Consider the following 22,481-nt stretch of genomic DNA (forward strand, 5'->3'; position numbering starts at 1 on the left):
TGCACATGAAATGAATATAGGACAAAACGTGATTAACTCTTCTATCGAGAAACCTCCAGAATCCATTCCATTTCTAAGATGCTGCGGGGTCCTAGACATTAGGTCCTCAGTTCATGGATTCTGTAATAGACTATACACATCACGGTTTCACCCACTTCCCAAATGGCCCAGTCATGGGGAGTGGGACAGCAAAGCTCTGAGCACCTGGATTACCTCTAGATTTAACCCAGTCAGTGGGATCCAAAGTCACAATACTCTTATGGTTAATTTCTAACTTAAATATCAGGTCCTTTTCCCCAGTAATTGTTTTCATCTTTTGTAGCACATGTCAATGACACCACCAGGGACAAAATAAACTTCTTTTCAACTCCACTGTTTAGACAATCATGTGCAGAAGACAATGAAGTGCAGGAATTTCCAGTACTAGATTCTGGGCCCATTTTTCTCCTGAGCCACTCTACACTCAGTTAAGGAAGCTCACTGAACTTGTTTTCTCAAAACCTCATTCCCCCCACTCATCCCTCAAGTTTCACACATACACACTGACCTGAGAGTTCCTATTATCTCAGTCTGTCTGGCAACGGGCTCCATACACCTGACCTTGAGGCCTTGAGCCTGGAACAAGGCCAGAACCAAGTCTTCTCCTTGCGAGTGCCAACATCCTCTCTCCCTGCTCACTGCAAAGTACACTTAAGAAAAAAAGTCTCTTGAGACATGAAAGAGGCACCCTGGCAGCACTCCCAGCAAAGGGGAGTTTTTTGTTTTTGTTGCTCTGCCCTTGATTGATCCTCACTCTCAAACAGCTGTGAACCTTTTCCTTAGTTTATTTTTAAGCAATTAAAATTATAGCCTGATATCATTATTGTAATCTCTGCACATTGTGTTTAGAAGATTCTTTACCTTCTTTAAGACTTCATCTTTCTATCTGAAAGACAGAGAACCTTCTAGAGACATCATATACTCCAGGAAAACGACCTGATTGGTTTTCATGCCCAAAAAAGCCAAATACTTGGAAAGAAGAAGTTGAAAACATACATGTGGCCACATTTTCCCATCCTTCACTTTCATGTCCACATGGAAAAGAAGAAAAAAAAAACCTTCTAGATATTTGCGAAGGCTTTATGAAATATGAGCTTTGGCTACAAAAACGTTTTATGAAGATATTTGGACCATCCAAATAGAACAGATGTTTTTGCAGAATTTTCCACCATGCAGTCACCTCTGTCTCTTGTCCAGCTCCAGCACAGGCTGTCATTGTCAATTGGTCTGAGGAAAGTTACTGAAATCATCAAACCCTCTAACACTTTGGAAGAAGCCCCTATCTCATACCCTCATACCATGTCCCAGGGTCGATAGAGGGCCTTGGGAGCAAGATTAGTAAGAGGAGGTTCTGGTATTCCCGCAGTGCAAAAGCAGCATGAAGAGACCAAATTCCTTCCGTAACATGCATCCACAAAGCCTGCCATTTTACAACTAGAAGGCTTATTTCTTACTATATCCTAAGGCATAAAAGTTGTCCAAAAATCCCCTATTAAAATGCAAGCTCCTCGAGGGCACAGACCAGGCTTTTATTCATCTTTGCAGCCTAGTACTGGCACACTGCACACACACAGCAGACACTCCATAAATTTGATTGACTGGAATGAAAGCTCCCAATACCTCCATGGGAACTGGGCCATGACCGGCAGGCATCTTAACTGCAAGTGGTTGCCAGGTAAAAAGCAAGATAAACAGAGAGCTCCTGCCTGGCAAACACAGCTGCCTAATATGGACATAGGTCTTGAGTCTGCATCCCTGTGTGTGGTGCAACAATACATGTCAGCCAGCAGTGTGGTGTGATGTGGGGATCCATGCAAGGCACCACTGTGAGCATACTGCATGGCAGAGTGGCACCCAAATACATACTACAGAGCATTATGAATGTGCCAGCAAGGAGTTCAGTCTACAATGGACATATCTACTTTTACCCACCAGGATGAAGACATAATGATCACTTTAGTGGCTACTCCTCCACTAACCATTTAATGGCAACAGTTAGGGCTAAATTCAAATTCTGAAAATCCTGTCTCAACTGCCTCTTAAAAATATCTTTAATCCTCTTCCCAAACTTTTACCATTAAATTCCCATTTTTTTTCTCTCTCTCATGGAACCATTTGGAAATGTTTTGGTGTTTTTTTTTAAATAAATATATTAACACATAAAAGTTAATACTTTTTATGGAAGCATTTCGAACCTAGCTCTAAAGCTGCCAAGACATCAGGGGAACCTTCTACTCACTACCACCCACACAGACCCACGCACGGACCTTCCATCCTGGGATGGCACACAGAGCTGATTAAAAGGCCGGAGGTGATGACAAAAATATGCCTCGTTTACAAAAACAGGAAACACGGACTAGAAGGGCACATCTGAGATCAGAAAACCTGCAAGCACATAGGGGAGGAAGCTGCTTTCGATTTGTTATTTCTGCCTGGTTTCAGCAGCAGCAAAGGGCATGATTCTGTAGGTTTGCATGGCTCAGTGGTCCGAGGACCGCAGACTTACCATGCTCTTGGTGGTTCTGATACCAAAAATATTGGATAAACCCACTAACAATAAAAGGAGCTGATTTTAACATCTTTTTTAGAAGAGTTTTTTTTTTTTTTTTTGTCAGAAGACAAAAAATTTCCTGATGCTTGTAAATTGAACCTCACAGTCTGAGGTCTATCTAAAACTTCTGAATTGCACACATACATCTTCTTGTTCTAAAATCTACCAAAGTAAAGAATTCCTAAACCAATAGAGGAACATGCAATGCTTGCATAAATTGAGTTACATTTCCCATATGGGGCGGGGGGGAGAGGGGGGGATAACTTCAAATACAACTTGCAACTGCTCTCACCTGCATTTGCTCCCACTGCCCGCAGCAACACTACAGTTCTTTCATTTCAGTGAGAAAGTGTGATGATGTTGTCGATCCCGGGTGTAAAACTGACTTGAAACGAACTGCTATAATCAACTTCCTCCACACCCATTGAACTGTACCAAAGGGCAGTGTGTAATAAATAATTAATGTAATTAAAGAAACGGCATGTGCCCATGATAGTTTAATCTGTTCAAGCTGAAGAATAAAGTTCATTTAAAAGTAATTGTTACCACATTTGCTTATGGATTATGATTATATGCTACTCCATGATTCAATGCATATAACAATTTTAAGTCAGCTCTTTAAGTTGCCATTGAGATAAATAGCCCTAGACATAGTTGTGTAAAACTTTTTTAAATAATCAGAAAAAATAAAATATACAAAAAAGAAAAAATATAAACCACCCATAATTCAGCTCCCTTCTACCCTCCAAAAACTCTATAGTTTTGACATTCTAAGAGTAAAGATGTAAATAGAAGTTTCAAGAAGTTGGGATGGGTTTAGAAGAATAAGGGAGGAAAATTTACCTTTCTTTGCACTACTTAAATTTTATTAATCACACATAAATTATGACACTTTGTTCATTGGCTGGCGATCTACCAACTGAGCCATGCCTCCAACCCCCATTTCAATTTTCTTTATAAATAAACCAGATTATATGAACACACACCCCATCAAGACTTTATTCTTGACACATTTTTTTTCTAATACCAGGTTTTGAACTCAGAGCCTCTGGCTGGTGTTCTGCCACTTGAACCACACCTCTGGCCCTAGAGGTTGTTTTTTGCAGTTATTTGGGAAATGGAATCTCATAGATGTTTTTGCCCAGGGCCGGCTTCAAATTGAGATCCTCTAAACCACAGAATCCTGAGTAGTTAGAATTACAGGTGTGAGTAACCAATACCAGGATTTGGCACATAGTTTTTTGTTTGAAACTGTAATTGTGATTACATTGTGAAAATGATAGAAAAATACAAAATGTCCTCTCGCCTTGTTCCCCTGCTCCCCTTCTCTCCTTTTCCATCAATGTAAAGGCAGGTGACTGGAGGTGAGAGCAGTGGGCAAGCCTTTCTCCTACTCAGTTTACAACTACTACTGTTTGCTAGATTTCACTGGTGAGATGGACAAGGACCCTGTGCCACATCTGGTGTCTTTAAATAGGCATCCAGAGAGAATACACTGAGCCTGGGTCAGCCTAGCAAGCAATGCTGCAGCCTAGTCTTGGGACTTAGCCCACCTATCCTATTAGCTGGCTGTCGTTCTGATTCCTTCTAGCTACCTTGCCCTTCTGACACAGGGTCAGTCCTAAGCTATTCCCAGAGCAGAGTGTGGTGGTATTATGCTGCCTTTTCCACTCCTTTCTCTCAAGAGAGAAAGAACCCAAGGTTTACCAACTAGTCAGGACCACCTTAACTCCCCAACCTGATTCTCCAGATGTGAACCTTTGCTTCTTTATCTTTACTTTAAATCAAAGCAGTTTGTCAAGCCCCAGTCTTTAGACGATTTGGCATAAAATGGTCTCTCCTTGGACAATTTCACAAGGCACACTTAAAGCCACCGAAACATACTCCCTATAGATGAACAGGGGAGGCCTTCAGCCTTATCATACTGAATATACCTGTTCATGTTGATGACTTCAGCCACTCCCTCTGGCTGTCAGCTTCAGGGGGGAAAGCCCCTCTGTTTTGGCTGGTTTCTAAATGTAGAAGTCCCTGGAATTCTGGATTCTTCTTTTCAGCAAAGGTAGAAAAAGATCATGATTATATGGTCAAAGTGTTAATAAAAAGCAAAACAATGGAAATTTTAAAAATCAGAATGAGAATAAAGTTGTGTATGAATAACTAATCCAAATGCCAAGTAAACTTGATAGTTGAAATTGGAGCTAAAGATTAAAAAGAAACAAGTGACTTTTGTTAAAAGCATCAAGGAATGAGGCTTTCTTCTTCTAGTATAGTTCACTGCTTTTTCATTCTTTATTTAAAAAATATAGCTGGGTACTAGTGACCCATGCCTGCAATCCTAGCTACTCAGGAGGCTGAGATTTAAGGTTTGCAGTTCAAAGTCAGCCTGGGTAGGAAAGTACATGATTCTCTTATCTACAATAAACCACCCAAAAGCCAGTTAAGTGGTAGAGGGCTAGCAATGAGCACAAAAATTTAGAGACAGGTCTAAGTTCCTGACTCAAGCCTCAGGACTGGCACCAAAACAAAACAAGCTCACAGTCTTACATGACAGCTATTGCAAAATTTTCAAAATGCCTCATGTTTACCTATGTGTTGCAATGTTTCCAATTCTAATCGATGTAAATCTATTGCTTTGCCCAATATAGCTTAAGTCCATGTTACAATGTCAGGAGACAGGCCATGAAATGTTTGTTTAGGTTACTGGAGGGGACTTATTTGTGGCTAAAATTAGCTATCATTTCATTCACAGGAATAATTCTAAAATTTGAGTTGTGAAACAGTGCCAAAACTTGAAATAGGATTTTAGTAATTGTGTATAATATCTTAATAGGCCAACAGGATAGCAGTATCCTAGATGAGGCAGAGATCCAAAGTAAAGAAGATCTGAAAAACCAAAACTAAAACAACAACAAAAAACCCACAGCAAACCATGTTAAAATAAACTATTTAAATAAACTACTGTTTGGCATTTGGGAGTTTATAAAATAATACTTCTATAATTATTTTGGTCTTTAAAGTTTGCATATTTCTCATTCATCAAGTTTAATTTATGTAATCAAATTAATCAAAATTAATTTCACATTCCTTTCTCATTAATTTCTCATCCCTGCCTTATCTGTTATGTAAAATCACTTAGTTTTCAATTATATTGCAAATTATGTTGAATTAACATCCTTGTACATGGTCTCATTTAAGGAAAAAACATTTTTACTCACTGGAGAAACGGCAGTGAATCCCACAGCCTCAGAGTGAGGCTTCTTAATGATGGCTCCAAGCATTCATAAGAAATGTGTGCAAAAACACTAACAACAATTCCTGAGTTATGCCCTCATGTTTTGTAAAGGGATTAGGCCTGAAATGCTATGTGGCCCTGGAAATAATATCTGTTTTTAGAGAACTAGCAGGGACAAAGAGAAGGCCTTTGGGGAACATGCTGACTTGGGTTCACATCCTAATACTCTACTTCAAGCTTTGTGCCCGGCAAGTTAATGGAGCTCTCCAAACCAGTGTATCTTCAGGAATAGAGTAAACACTTTGTATACTACAAGTATACAAAGGAAATGATGAATGTAAGCTGCCATTCAATATTAATCCCTGCCACTGTGCTCCGCATCTCTCTCACCAACAGAACTACAGAAAGCTGTTACTCCTCACAGAATACCAACGAGTCATTTGCTTGATGGCAAATGAACCCACCCTGAGAATGCAGACTCTTAACCCAAGACACACATCACACTATACAAACTGTTTTGTAAATGACTTGCTTAACTCAACAACATCAAGTAGGCAGTACTATTCTTTTTAGTGGCTGCATAGTGTTTCCTGTGGTGAATGTTTAGACAAATCTAAGTTTTTGCCATTAAAAAGATAGTTGTGCTACTATTTCTATGGGGTAACTACCCGGAAATGGGCTGTGTCACATTGATCTGAAACTTAACTTGGCACTGGTTATTTTGATCACAGTGACATCAGATCATAGATGTGGTCATTGTAACATCATAGCAGGAGAGATGAAAGAGAACTCCACTGGCGTGCAGAACATCATTTTCTCTGGGACTCAAAGTGGATCTGTTGTAACAGAAATGCATCTCCCCATCCTCAGTGCAGAGACAAAGCTTACATACTTAAAGTACATGTTTAAGATCCTAGACTTGGTTTAAGTCAAATGGCCTTGATTGGATGGGGTCCCTCAGCAGTATTAAAACTGCTCTAATTGCATTCTTCAGGCCAGCTGAAGGCTGACAGCTTCCGCTCCTGGCTCATTATCAGAGCACTTCAAGGAGCTCCATTATGAGCAGAGCACCTGGTCCAAATTTATTTCAATGGCCCAGAGCAAAATGGGAAGGTGCTTAATGTTCAACCACAATGGTGACATTTTTATGAGATATCCAAGGTTCAGAAACAAATAAATGAAAGGTTTGAAAGGAGCATGAACAGAAACTGTGACAATAAAAATTCAACATTAATATATCAACTTAGAAACATATACCACCCATACACTTGTGGTAAAGCCAAAGGTTCGATGTAGACTAAACCGAAAGAGAAAGGAGAGAAAAGCCAATACCTCACTCTTCCCATGGCAGAGTTCACTAAAAACATGGATGAAAATTCCAGAAATGCTTAAGAATATCAGTATATGATTCAGGCTCTAAATGCAGGTTAGATGAACAATTGTGTTCATTTTCATTTCTCCAAAATAGAATGAAAGAATATTCAAGCAGAATTCAGAGAATTCTAGATATCTTCTGTTCCAATTTTTTCCTCTGGTTTGATGACTGATTGCTATCTTTCTCCTATTTAACAATTACCTTCCAGAAATAAATTAACAAACCTTTATAAAGCTGATTCCATAAAAATGTTGTACAAATAATGTTTATTAGAACTGAAAATTTTCCAAATAGATCACAGCAGGTCTAAAGTAAACATTACATCCTATGACATAAATCCATATCTAGAGACTTCTTGTCAAGTGGGATTTTGCTCTCTGTGGCTGAGTATTTGCAGAGGACTTGGTATGCAGACGACAACCAATTTTAAAGCCCTGAAACCCAGATGTAGAGCATTAGAGGGCTCTACCCTCCACTAGGACTTGGTTTAGAGAAACATTTAAAATAAATATTTGTATTCTGTCACTAAACACGACAATGACACTTACTTTGGAATTTAAGAAAATGATGAATGAAAAATTCTAACACTGGCAGTTTACAATGGGAATGCTGACTGAATTGGAGCTACAGACTCAGGGGATTTAGTAAATGTTTAGTCTCTTAAGAGAAAAAGAGAGAGACTATTAATCACCACTTGGACATATTCTCTGCTATTAGTTGCTTTTGGTCTTGGAATTTTACCTTTCTCAAGCATTTTACTTATTAAGCTGCCCATATAGATGTGCAATACATTAATTGGCCAAACTACAAAGGCTTTAATTATTTTGCTGATTTAAAAAGGCAATTCAACAGCATCTATTTTTTACATATTGAGTGTACTTATTCTAGTTCCAAATCTGAATTCCTGAATTGTGAGGCAGTTAGTTTGAACACAGGTTGCTACTTGAACCTTTTTGTCTTTCCTTCAAAAAAATGGGGAAAAAAGCTATTGAAATTAATCACATGATAGAATCACCTTATTGATAAAAAAAAAAAAAACTGGTCAATTCCTGTTGGGATAAATTTTGTATGTAAATTACCTGGCAAAGTGATCACTTGTCTGCCTGCCTATAGGTCACCTAGCATCACAGATTTTGGAGTTAGAGGGCTTAGAAAAATCTTCATGTGGGTATTTAATAACATAGTGTTTTGTATAGTTCCAATTGAGTCTTGTTTGTGCCCTTACAATATTCTCCTAGCTCCTTTGAAACTAAGTAGCTGGGGCTCTGACAGCCCATAGGGAATTTCCAAGTTCACTATGGAAACTGGGGAAATGGACATTTGGATTTTGTAGATCTGGGTCCTGCTATCTCTTTCTTCTTATCCTCCCCATCTCTTAACTGTTTAAGACAGTCTACTATGTAACCTAACTCCAAACAACTGGGACTGCCAGGAAGGCTTGCATGGTGGTATTTGAGGAAAGTGATTCCTAGCCTTTCCTATCTTTCTGGAACAGAAGAGAGCACAAAGGACACAAGATGCTATGCCAAGAAACACAAACAATGCACTGCTGCCATAGAAAATACATTTTTTTCTGGGTCTGTACAGACCTCCTCTTACCCTCAATCTGCTTTAGGAGTTCACTAGGATGATGGTCACACTCTTTATGGTCAGGAAAGAGACCGGGATTTGTCTTGGATATCATTTACTAGCTGTGTAACTGTATGCAAATCATCTTTAAGCCACTCTAAGGTTGTTATCTGTGTGCTAAATGAGAATGATCATGCTTGCTTTACCTTTCACAGAGAATCCTTGTGACCATTACATATGCACGTGAAGACGTGTTGAAAGCTGGAAACTAGTGTCATAAGCATTCTCTTTACTGTGGCAGAAGCCATCTTCTTCACATAATCACTTGTGCTGCCCTCTTGTGGTATGGAAGCAACAATGTTACTCAAAAGACAACAAAAACTGGGTGCTGGTGGCTCATGCCTTTAATCCTAGCTACTCAGGAGGATGAGATCCAACCGTGGGTCAAAGACAGCGGAGGCAGGAAAGTCTGTGAGACGTGGATCTCCCATAGACTACCAAATAAAAGCCAAAAGTGGAGCTGTGGCTCAAGTGATACAGTGCTATACCTGAGCAAAAGAAGTTCAGGGTCAGTGACCAGGCCCTGAGTTCAAGCCCAAGGACAGGCATGCGTCATGCACACACATGTGTACACACACCAAAAAAAATTGTGACTAAATGATTGTCTTCTGCCAGTTTATTTTCATATAAGCAACTCAATTGTCAGGATGATAAAGACGCAGCAATGAAATGTACAATGCAAAATATTTGGTAGGGATTCTTTTTTAATGGCATACCAGAGCTTGTATTTCTGGGAACAGAAAGTAAGTTCAAGGAAAAAAATCTTAATTTATAACAGTAAATCCAGACACTATACTTATTCATGCTCATTGTCTTGCATGACTAAGGTAATGATAAAAATAAAAACTGGAAGTAAGAAAGAAGAGAAGTAGGAGACCTGTTGAGTGCTGGTAGGAAGTTCCCACCATGTCCCTTACTTTGAATATAGGATATTCAAGCCAGTGAGATTGTTTGTGAGTTTTAGAAGACAGAAACCACTTTAAAAAAATGTCTCCATATGCTAAAATTAGAATAGAGGTCATGTGGTTTAGTGGTAGAGTACTTGGCTAGAATAAGAGATCTTCAGAACTGATGAGGACCCCAGACATCCAGTTCCAACTCCCTTATAGGTAAGAAATCTAAGCTCCTGGGACCAGGCAATCCTGTGCCAGCACACACATTGTCTTCTCCTTCCATATAACACCAAGTTGCCTTCTGCTTCTGCTTTCATCACTCTTAGCCCACTGCTCAAAATACATCTTCATTTTTATTTATCTTAGGAATAAAGAAGATAGAACAATAAGAAATACCGGAAAATACTGAAACAGTAATGGATAACAAAACCAAACATTGATATTATCCCTTGAAATTTGTTGGGAGAAATTATAAAAGTACAAGTGACCAGAAAAAGATTGAGAAGTTACCCACTGGTTAGAAAATATTAATAACGAAGGGAGAGACTGGGGAGCATAATGAAAAAGATGATGTTGAACACGATGCATTGTACTCACAAACTGACAATGCTGAATTGAAATTCCTTTGTACAACTACTTTTTTTTTTGGTCAGGGGGCCTGAACTCTGGGCCTGGGCGCTGTCTCTCAGCTCTTCAGCTCAAGGCTAGCGCTCTACCACTTGAGCCACAGCACCACTTCCGGCTTTTTTCTTTTTGCATAAGGCAAGCACTCTACCACTGAGCCATCTTCCCAGCCCTGTACAACTACTTTAAGGATAATAAATTTAAAAAAAAGAATAACAAATGAGGGAAAGGGTGACTGTCCAAAAAGAAATGTACTCATTATCTGACTTATGTAACTGTAATCCCTCTGTATATCACCTTTATAATAACAATCAGCAAATAAGAATACAAAATAGCAGAGACAATGACAACAAGCAACCAATGAATGCCTGTTGATGGATTAAGAACTCAAGAACTTGGCTCTTCTCTAAAATATTTAATTAAGCATGCTTAACTATACTTGCTGTTTTGAATGCATTGTTCCTTTAATCATGAAAACCAATATGCTTCTTTCATTGAGTGCAGCACGCCCTGCTCATTGTTCAACCAGAACATGGATCAAAGAGACAGTCTATTTAGAAGGGGAAGACAGCAAGGATGCTTAAAAGAAATGGAATAAGTGGAAGAAGCTGGGAGAAGAGGCTGGCAGTGGTGCAGGGGCTTTGCATTGTTCTGACCTCAGAAAGACAGCAGGAATATAGATGGGAGGTGGCCCTTTGAGTTACAGTTTGGGGACAGATAAAGTAGAGTATCCCAAGGAAGCCTGGCATGATCTCTCATGGTAAGCACATTGTGACAGGAAAAGAAGATAGGCAGAAAGTGGAAGGATGACTGTGCTTCCCGCTCGGAGGAATGAGCTCTAGCTTAGAGGAGTTCCAGCAGGGGTCTCCACCTGCAGAGGATGAGTAAGAGGGGAAAATGCAATGTCCCAGAGCCTTTTCAAAGGTCTAGTTATGACCAGCACCAGTGAGCCAAGTAACACTCATCCAGGCTGCTTCACAAGACTGAAGTAAATTTAATATTTAAATGTCCCTTGGCTATTTTATAATACAGTATGTTTGATTATGAGAATGTATATGTAAGTTTCAAACTTTTAAGAGTACTAAAGCATTCCTTAGACAATTCCCCTCTGACAGATCATAAGATAGGTAGATTTTTACCCCCCACATAGATCATGTCACAGGATCACCTTCTTCAACACAGAGGCATGTACATGCATCTATACACATGTGTGCATGTACACGGTGAAGGAGGGAATGGTTGTCATTCACCACTGCACTCCTCGTATACCTGAATCTTCTGCAGCATCATGCTGGTCTGACCCACTTGCCTGTGCCAGTACCTTTTCTGCTGTCCAACTTACTAGGGTCTATGTCCTACAGTTTTTCCTGTGTATTCTTCTGCACACATTCTTCTCTTTTTGATGGGTCTAGTGATGACTCACAAATCTCTTCCTCCAGCTCCAAGGGCTTGTTCAAGGACTTACAGAACTGATAGCTCCAAGGCTCCAGAATGTTCAGAGCTCTCTGGCATCTAGTCCCCTTCCCTGATCCTTTTTCAGGGTGAGAGGCATGTATCTGCCCATCTGTCATCCTTAGTTCCTGGCTCCCCCTTAGGGCCTTATACGTCACATCTCACAAATTGCCAAGGATTAGGAACCCACATTTGGAACATGGAGGAGTTCATTCCCAAACCTAACCACAGCATGCAGGGACTCCTTTGCGTCCAGTGTGCCCCATTGCTGTCACATACTCCACCTACAGCCAAGACCTGTATTTCAAATGCAAATATGATGCTATGGGCCTAAGCTCAAGCCCTCTTGCTTCCCAGGTCTAAGAAGTTAGAATTCCTCAAATTTGGTGATCAAGGCCCTTCAAAGGTTTCAACCAACACCTAATGAGTGCTCATGACTTACATACCTTTTTCTCATTTACTTGGCATTGGTTGGACTGCAAATTAAAGTGCTTTCTCTTATCTACCCAACTCCAGTCCCCTCTACCTACCTGTCTTGAGGCCCTTCCTGGAAAGTTTTGAGTGAAACCTTGAATCTAAATCAGTTGTTCTTTCTATGGCTCCCCTTGGCTCTCTTTATGTCTCTCAGTAGCATCCTCACGCTAGACAGTAATTTTCAGTTATTTCCTAGTCCTCTACCTCATTCATAAATCCATTAAGACTGTCCATGCATATTATAAACCCCAATCTGCATCAGATGACAGGTGCTTGATAAATTCTGAATGAGTTATATAATAATTGTAAATCTTTTACTAACGAGTACTTGCCCTTTGAGCGGCTGATATAACATGGGAACACTATCATTTTTGCAAATGAGAAGGCACCCCTGCAAGCCCTAGAGCCCACAAGCTATGAGATCTTCTACAGAATAGACGAAAAAATTTTCTACAGTTGGCTTTCCAAAGCTTCCCCAAACACAAACTGATTACTTCATAGGATTGTTCTGAACTCTAAAATATTTGATGTATGAAGTGCCAGTGCACTGGGTTATTTTTTTGTATTTTTCAAAGTTTAGTGCCACAAAAACAGTGAATCACTGTATGAATTAATGCTACTGTTGCCTTAATCTTCAGGCTACTTGATACATTTCTGAGGTTCTTTAAATGGGCAGTTATTCAAAGATGTAAAGCCTGGCCCTTGACCAAGCCTGTTCAGTGCTTGTCAGCCTAAAGATTACAGGCATGAATCCCACATTTTTTTTTATCCTACTAAGTCTAATAGTTTGTTCCTTTCCAGGGTTATTGAACAAAATTGGCAAGAAACAGATACAGGCATATATCAGTAAATATTTCTGGCATTAGTCTGAAATGCATGTCAGCCTTGTACCCACACTGTACACTTTCTGCTATCTTTGAAAGATTCTAGAACCCCCTTACTGGGGATGCCAAAAGTTATTTTTCCTTTTAAACAGTTTGTGACTGCTGGATTAAAGGTAATTTTTTTTTTAAAAGGAAGTAGAGAGGAAAAGAAGGGTGGGGAAGAGGAAAAACTAAAACTGGCCAGTTTCTTCATGGATTTGAATGGTGTACAGGTGCACACCTGCAATTCTAGAACCGAAAAGATTGTGGCAAGTGGATCTTGAGTTTGAGGCCAGAATAGGCTCCAAAACAAAGGAAAAAAGAAACAGAAAAAATCCAGTCACCAGAGACAACAAACTACAATGCAACAATGAAAAAACAAAGTCTTGCTTTCCTTTTTTTATGGTTAAAAAAAATTCAGTAATCCAAGGTCATTCAAATCTGAAAAAAAACACGTTAGTAAGCTAGGAACCAATGGCTCACACCTGTAATCTTAACTACTCAGGAGGCTGACATCTGAGGATCTCAATTCAAAGCCAACCAGGCCAGGGGAGTCCATGAGACTTATCTTCAATTAACCACTGGAAAACAAGAAGTAGGGCTGTTGCTCAAAGTGGTAGAGCCCTAGCCTTCAGCAAAAAAGCTCAGGGACCTTGCCCAGGTCTTGAGTTTAAGTCCTATGACCAACAACAACAAAAAAAAAAAAAAAGAAAGAAAGAAAAAAGAAAAAAAAAATCAGTGAAGACCAGGTAAAAAGATGTCATGTCCCCTGAAAGATAAAACCAATTAGCAAACAAATGAAAACACCACCTCTTTTTGTTGTTTTTTTGTGGTCATGGGCCTGAACTCTGGGCTTGGACACTGACCCTCAGCTCTTAAGCTCAGGCAAGCACTCTTGCACTTGAGCCACAGTACCACTTCTAGCTTTTTCTGCTTATGTGGTGTTAAGGAATCGAACCCAGGGCCTTATGCATGCAAGGCAAGCACTCTACCACTGAGCCACCTTCCCAGGCCACCACCTCTTTTTAATCAGGCCAACTAGCAGCCTTGGAACCATTACAAAGCATACAGTGAGATGACTTTAAAGCTCTTCAGCTGCCCAACAGGTCCAGAAAATTATGGAAGTTGGATACCCACTTCAAACATCTAGGTTCCAACTACAGCTTCTCATTCATTCTCCTTCAAATCCAACAGCAAATCCTAGCTCTTTGCTCTCATAAATTTGAAGAAGTAACTTCCTGACATAGGAAGGATATACAGAAAAGCCTAAAGTTTTGAAGAACATGCCCTATGCTAAGTAGCATCGTCCTGCAACTGCAATGCCTTGGAAGATGACCAGGAGCTGGCATGAAGCAGGTTTCTGCAGACTTTTCTCTGCTTTGAAAACAAGAGGCAATATATAATCTAAATCAGAATATACCCAAGTTGGCCCACTTTGTATTATGATACTTCCCAAGACTTGAGAATGTATTAATCTTTGTAGTGTGTGTGTGTGTGTGTGTGTGTGTGTGTGTGTTGGGGGTGGGAGGTAGGTGTGGTATTAGGGCTTGAATTCAAGGCCTCACATTCTTTTTGCCCAAGGCTGGTGCTTTCCCACTTTAGTCATACTTCCATTTTTGGCTTATGCTGGTTAACTGGAGATAAAAGTCTGGAGGATCTCTCTGCTCCAGCTGGCTTTTAACCTAGATTTACAGATGTCAGCCTCCTGAATAGCTAGGATTATAGGTATAAAGTACCAGTCCTTGGCCCTCAACTTCTATTTTTTTTGAAAGAGTTGAGATATCATTCTGTATTGTTTAACTTCAAGCTCCTGGGCTCAAGTGACCCTCCAGCCTCAGCCTCCAGAATATGGGGACCCACAGGTACACACTACTGTGCTCTGTGTGTTCTGAAATTCTTATTGATTGGGACTAAACCATAGCACTTTACACAGTTACTTGGAATAAAATTCCAAAGATTTTAATGCTGAATGATTCTTTTAATTGTCTCCTGATCTGTAACATAATTGCATTTAAAAATGTCCCCTTCTGGTTTAAAGTGAATGATATAACATCTAACTGTAGAGAATGTCCTTAGAAAGGTAAACAGAGTGATAAGAATCATTTATTATTTAAAATTTTTATGAAGCATATAAAACTTGACTTTTTATATGCAGCTTAGATATTCATAAACTTAGAAATAGGTAAATGGAATACTTAAATCTATTCCTTAAAATGTCTTTGTTCCCCCAGACTAAGGCCTCATATCAAAGTGTCATCCCGAGTGATTTTTTATGAGCAAGTTATAAACCCCTCCAAAAAGTGGGTTTACAATGGAAGTGTTGACATCATGTTAACTATTGCTCTGCAAACTGAGCCTAGTAATCAAAGCCCATTATATTTATGAGGCAGGTAAAAGTCTGCACCCATTAATCACATAGCCATATTGACAGATTCTAAGTTTGAGATCCAATAAAACTAAATGTATCCCATTTCTTGAAGCATTGCTACCAAGAGCAAAATTTGCAGCTCTTTTTTTAAGGATTTTAAGTCTTCAGCATTTTTACAGAAATCAGGGAAACTGCCTTGCTGAAGCATGTCATTTATTTATACCTGCTGTGGACCCTTTTGCACATCTGCAAACTACTAGATAATTCATGAGAATTACATGCATTTACACCAACATAGACTTTAATAGAGAAGCATTACAATAATAACTTTTATGTATCCAGACACATAGTCCACACTGAGGTTGTACCAAATTGTGATTAATTACCAAAAGAATATTCTGCTCCTAAATTATAATTCAACATTCCCTTATAAACCCATCTAAAATGTCAGCACTCTGTCTTTATGACATCATGCCATCCCAATAATTCTGTTTTACAAGTAAATTCCTATTATACATTAATAAGGGCTGTTGGTGGCTAAACATCTTGCCTCCCCAGTAATGACTTGGTTGAAGGCAATTAGGGAAGCCAGGTGCAGCTGAGCTGGGTACTCATAAAAGTTTTTAAATTTTACTATTTCCGTCTGATTTGGGGAGGTGCATTCCAATCTGCCCAAATTAAAGAGGAAGCTATGACCATGCTTTTAGTTGTTTGGCCATTACTGATAAACCCCTTTAATATTTCTTTGCTCCTTAGAAGCTGATGATCTGAGGAGTTCAAGTTTCACCATGAGAATATATATATCACAGCCTGTCATGATGGCCACTACTGACACCACACACACACACACACACACACACGAGTGCCAGAGTAACGGACTTTCTAGGGGCAGCCCTGAGTAGTAAAATTGATGTATGAAAGAAAAAAAAAACTACTCACTTTGTTAACATGTTTTTGTTGTAATTAGTTTGGGTCAGTGAAGGAGACATCAAATTAAAGTTTTATGTCATAATAGGAGCGATGATTTCCCCATTACAAGAAAATCAATTTCCTTCTACAAACTACAAACACTACGTAAAAGAATTAATAAGTGTAAAGACTTAACACATCTAAAGCAAGAGAAAAGGTTAGCCCTGATGATGACAAATATCCTGAGAAGCAGAATTTTAAAAAGAGTTAACAACTTCCCCACAGTAGGACTGGAAGGGTGATGGGCCTTGGGCAGCCATTCAGCTGTTTGTGGTTTTGCTCTATAATTAATATTAACCAACTTGAATTAATTCAGTTTTTTAGTAGAAAGTTGAATGTGATAAACAATTAGTTCTGTGATACCAAATGACAGATTTAATGAGGTTTATGTTTTGTTTTTCAATAACTTATATGGATAGTCTACATCTTAATGATCAAATAAAGGTGTTCATGCAGCAGCTGTCAGTCCAAGGGCCCTCTATAAAAGATGGATAACTCATGTTATTGGAAGTGCAACAAGCTCAGGATCCTAGAACACACTTACCAGAACTATCACAGGAAGTAAAGATGGAGGGGTGACTTTGCCCACAGATCCACTCAGAAGTGTAAAAAAAAAAATCACATTTCATTTCACTTCAAGAGACAAAACATATATGATGGGATCTTAAGAACAGTCCTCAAAGGTGATCCTTAGTTTTCTTTGCTGTATTTTTTCCGTTTGCTTTTATTTCCATTTCTTTTACTTTTTAATTTTATTTTGGCACTAGCTTGTTAGCAAGCTTGCTACTGCTGAGTCATATTTGTAGCTCCCCTTCTTTTTTTTTCCTTACACAGGTTATTTTTGAAATAAGTTCTTGCTTCTTGCCTAGGATGTATACAGAGACTGGCTTTTTATCATTGCTAGGATGACAGTCATGCCCCACTGTACACAGATATAGGTTGAAAGGGACTTTTCTGCCTTGACTAGCCTCCACTGTAATCCTCCTATCCTTAGTCTCCTGAGAAGTTAGGATTATAAGTGTGAACCACCGGTGCTTAACTTCTTTGCTTTAATTTTTGAGGAAAATACACATTTACCAGAATAGAAATTGAAAAGGAGAGTAATGCAATACCACTTCAGAAAACATTATGGTTCAGAAATGCACTGCTAGTTTATACTAACAACCTTCATTTCCATTTTCTGAGGAAATATAATATAAAAAAAGAACCCTCTGCACAAGTTAATCATGTCTCCCCTCTATTTTTTCCTCTAAATATCGCATCTGCCTTCTAAGTAGAGCAAAACTAATTGAGGACTTGTTTAATTGAGGACAGTACACTTCAAAAGATAATTTGACACATGTATTTTCAAGTCACTAACCAGGAAGTACTCCGAGAAGAGGCCATTTGTTGATATGAAACACAGCAGGAAAACGGAGCCTTCTTGCCTTTTCGTATTTCCTGTCCTTTGTTTTCACTGTAACTATCCTTCTGGCTTTTAGATGCCAATTTTAAAGGGGGAAACATAGTCACCACCCATCTTCTCTTTCTTTTCCTTGTGGAAATAACAGAGGTAAAGAGGGGGTTTAAGAAAGTGTCTATTTCTTTCAAGTAATTACCCAGACAAGTTTTTGCCTCTCACTGGCTATCTCCCTATAAGATTTTGAATTATACCTGTAGCTCTGACATAAGGATTATGCCCTATGTTAATGAACAGATCCTTGGAAACCAAGGGTGGTCTGAGAAATACGTCTTTTAATGGAGCTTAACAGCCATGCAGGGTTAACATCTGTATGGCTATAATTTGCTGTGAAAGGGGCAATAATGCAGGATGTGTAGCTGACAGGAGCTGCCACTGGCATCAGGTTCCAAACTTAATCACTTTTTAAACTCCAACTTCTACTTTCTACAGATCTCTCTTCCACATTGCTTAATCCCTTTGGTTCTGAGTTATTTTTCCTATTAAAAGGTAGCTTCTCTACTGGCTCCCTTTCTAGATTTGATTAAGAGATTCCGCAATACATTAATACAATTAATGCAATTTCTCATGCATCCTTTCTTGCCATTGAGATGCAACTAGGTTATAGGCAATTAGGCTCAAAGCCTCCACCGCTGAACATATATATGATAGTGCTTCCTGCCACTGTGATCAAAGTCAGAGGTGTGTTGAAGGACTATCTTCTTTTTCTTCTACTTACAAACCTTGTCCTGTCATCCCTCAAGAGGAAGAGAGCTGGTCTCTTGTTCTTGAAGTCTAGTCCTTCTCTGATGGATGTTGCTGTCTCCACTTGCCAAAGAATCAGTATTGTACACATATCTTCACATTTTGTTGTCTCACGAGTTTTCTTTCCATTTATTCATTCACACATTCATTCATTCAGTTTTTGTTTATGTGAGACTATAGTTTTTCTCAAGATAGGTTTATTCTTAACACTAATCAGAGGTTTTATTATGTCAATTCCTTTCTGGTAGGTAATTTGATTTTATCAACATATCCAAACCAGGACATTCACCACACTATTAGAATTGTCTGTATTCATCATATTTTCACTAACCATCAGTTTTCAAAATGCTACATATGATGTAGTCTCCCATTTAGCTGTCTCCAGTTATCAAATTACATTCCAGTGAGCAATAGAGAATAATAATAAAAACTGAGAATAAAAGAATAATAGCATTGGATATTTAAGGAAACTTGGACTAATGTCAGCAGTAATAGCTTCTTCTATGCCTATGGAAGAAGAGGAGGAGGAGGAAGAGGAGGAGGAGGAAGAGGAGGAGGAGGAGGAAGAAGAAGAAGGAAGAAGAAGAAGAAGGAAGAAGAAGAAGAAGAAGAAGAAATAATAGTAACAGTAATAGTAATAGTAGTGGTGGTGGTGAGACTCCATGAACTAAACATTTGAATCTCTTTAAAATGCTGATAGCTCCATGAACAGCAATGCCATTTGTGAGTAGGCTTTGGGGAGGTTTTGAGGTCACAAGAGTAGAGGCCTTACTCATATTGAGATTAGTAGAAGTAGATCATAGAATAGAGGTAAGAAACCTTCCTTCCTCTCTCTCTCTTCCCTTCATGTAAGGACCCCGCAAAAACACTGCCATCTGCAAACCAAAAATGCTCTCAACAGAACACACTACTTTTGCAAACTTGATTTCAGACTTCTATCCTCCACAGCTTTAAATCATAAGTAAATAACAAGATCACCTCAAGTCCCCTTGGGCCTTGACTATAAGCAACCTGAACTGAGACACAAATTGATACTGACAAGTGGGGTGCTGTTCAACTAATACCAATAGGGAATAACGTTGAAGCTGGCCAACAGGTAGGGGCTAAGAACTGCATGCTAAAAAATGCTGGTACTGTTGCAAAGAGACTTTGGAGAATGCTTCTGGTAAGGGCTCAGAAAGAAAAGAGAAGAGATATATAGAAAGCTTCTACCTTCTTAAGAGAATACAGAATACACTCTACAGAATATTGATAAAAATATTAGCAATAAACAAATAGTCTTTGCGTGTGTGTGTGTGTGCATGCATGTGCACATGTGTGTACACATGATGGGGCTTGACTTCAGGGCCTGGGCACTGTCCCTGGGCTTTTGTACTAAGAGCTAGTGCTCTATCACTTGAGCCACAGCTCTTCTTTGGCTTTTTGGTGGTTAATTGGAGACAACAGTTTCATGGACTTTTTTGCCTAGGACAGCTTTGAACTGGGATCCTCAGATCTCAACTTACTAAGTACCTAGGATTGCAGATATGAGCCACTGGTGTCTGGCAAATGATCTCATTTCATTTTTTTTCAATGTTACCCCTTTTATTTTTTCATGCATTGTTATTATAAAGATGATGTACAGAGGGGTTAGTTACATAAGTTAGATAAAGAGTACATTTCTGGGGTTGGGAAGGTGGCTCAGTGGTAGAGTGCTTGCTTCACATGCATGAGGCCTGGGTTTGATCCTTTAGCACCATATAAGCAGAAAGAGCTGGAAGTGGCACTGTGACTCAAGTGGTAGAGCGCTAGCCTTGAGCTGAAGAGCTGAGGGACAGTGCCCAGGCCCAGAGTTCAGGCCCCACAACCAACAACAACAACAGCAAAAAGAGTACATTTCTTTTGGACAGTGTCACCTCTTTCCTCTCCCAGTTTTCCCCTCCCATCTCCACCGACAAGTTATTTAGTTCATTTTCAACAGGGTCTAGTGAGTACCACTGCTGTATTCGTTCATCCTGTGTCTCACCATTTCTGCGCTCCCTCCTTACCCTCCCATGCCCTCCCAAAGACAGACAGATGAACAAACATGACAAAAGGAAAAGAAAACAAAACAGCAACAAAGAAAAAACTTCTTGCCTCCATTTCCTGGGCCATTTCCATAAATTTTGCAACATTATTTACCATAGCCAAGATATGGAATCAGCCCAGGTGCCCTTCAGTGATGAATGGATCAAGAAAATGTGGCATATGTACACAATGGAATTCTACTCATAAATCAAAAAGAATGATATTGTACCATTTGTAAGGAAAAAAAGACTTGATTATATTAAACAAAGTAAGCCAGAACCAGAGAAACATAGGCTGCATGGTTTCCCTCATTTGTGATAGGTAGAATGTGTCAATAAATCTACAAGCAAACACATTGATGGTTAAAGAAAAATACACTGGGATAAATTATATACAGGTCTCTTAAGTATTCACACACAGTGAGGTGAAAGGAGAATCTTCTTAGGAGAACACAAAGGTGCAATACCTATGTGCATCTGATCATATAAAAGGATCTCATTTTGATGAGAGATCTTAGAATTAAAGAACCTATTATTGCACAATGGAAAAGGCAAACATGAAGTGGCAAAAACTTGGCTAAATTATATGTTGGTATTGTTTTTGTTATTTCTTTCCTCTTTCGCATATATCCTAGCAGTGTTATGTGTATTTGTATGCTGTAGGCCTTTGTAACAACTGGTGGCCTGCAGCCTGTTAACTGTATAATAAAGACTCCAATATTCTATATTTTAAAATGTGGCTTCTGGGATGATTTACCTTACAACAACTGTGAATACTGGCAAGTTATTAACCTCGAAACCACAGTTTCCTCAACTTCAAAGTCAGTTATTAACTGAATCTAATCTCATCAGGCTGTGCAGATTAGATAAGACACTCCCTATATAGCACCATAAAACCTAGCACTCCTTCCAGGCTTAATGTAAATTGTCGTCATCATCATCATCATCACCATCACCAACAACTTTTTCCTCCTCCTCCTTTACGGACTAACTTCTCTGTTCATCAATACATGGGTATCTATTTAAAATAATTTTTTTAATTTAGTTTCTCCCTAATTTGCTCAGTAACTATTTAACTTGTCCATTCTTGGGTCTTATTTCTCATAACCTTACACGTTACCAAATCAAGGCGTAAGAATCTAGAGTTACCTTTCTTTGATTAATTTATGAATATTTACTTCTAGAATTTTCCATTTACTTAATTTCATTCCTTCCTCCTTTTTTCTCCCTATTAACACTTTCCCACCTTTTTTGCTTGTTTGTTTTTGTTTTTGGTGGTTGTGAGGCCTGAACTCTGGGCCTGGGCGCTGTCCTTCAGCTCTTCGGCTCAAGGCTAGTGCTCTATCACCTGAGTCACAGAGCCACTTCCGGCTTTTTCTGCTGTGAGGAATCAAACCCAGGGCCTCATGCATGCAAGGCAAGCGCTCTACCACTGAGCCACCTTCCCAGCCCCTTCCCACCCTTTTTTTTTAGCAGGTACCACGGCTTTCACTCTGGGCCTTGTGCTCTCACTTGATTTTTTCACTTAGGCTTGAGCTGCCTGCACACAGCTTACAGTTAACTTTCAATATACATTCTGGGACAATCAGATGCCAAAGGAAGAGTATTGAGATTTAAATTAGTATTTAACATTTTCCTATTGGGTTTAGCAGAAGTATAATAATTCGCTTTGAGTTGCAATCATCTCATCTGAGCTTCACAGTTTTCTCCATAAGAGGTATCATCCCATATCGTAGAAGAGAAAGAGGGAGGCTTAGTTGTTTA

The 22,481-nt window shown here is 39.2% G+C and overlaps 1 protein-coding gene across 2 annotated transcripts in view; it reads right to left on the reverse strand.

Annotated features, from left to right (window-relative positions):
• Positions 1-22,481, reverse strand: part of Jazf1 (JAZF zinc finger 1) — a 324,222-nt gene that overhangs the window by 213,181 nt on the left and 88,560 nt on the right. The window contains exon 1 of one of the 2 annotated variants that reach the window (XM_042685067.1): positions 2,883-2,953. The exons of the other annotated variant lie outside the window; for it this stretch is intronic. The gene's annotated coding sequence lies outside the window, so the exon portion shown is untranslated. Of the gene's footprint in view, positions 1-2,882; positions 2,954-22,481 lie in introns of those variants that run through there. 2 annotated transcript variants of the gene reach the window in all.

This window comes from Dipodomys spectabilis, unplaced genomic scaffold (assembly GCF_019054845.1).
Source record: "Dipodomys spectabilis isolate Male_0828 unplaced genomic scaffold, ASM1905484v1 ptg000092l, whole genome shotgun sequence".
Lineage (NCBI taxonomy): Eukaryota > Metazoa > Chordata > Mammalia > Rodentia > Heteromyidae > Dipodomys > Dipodomys spectabilis.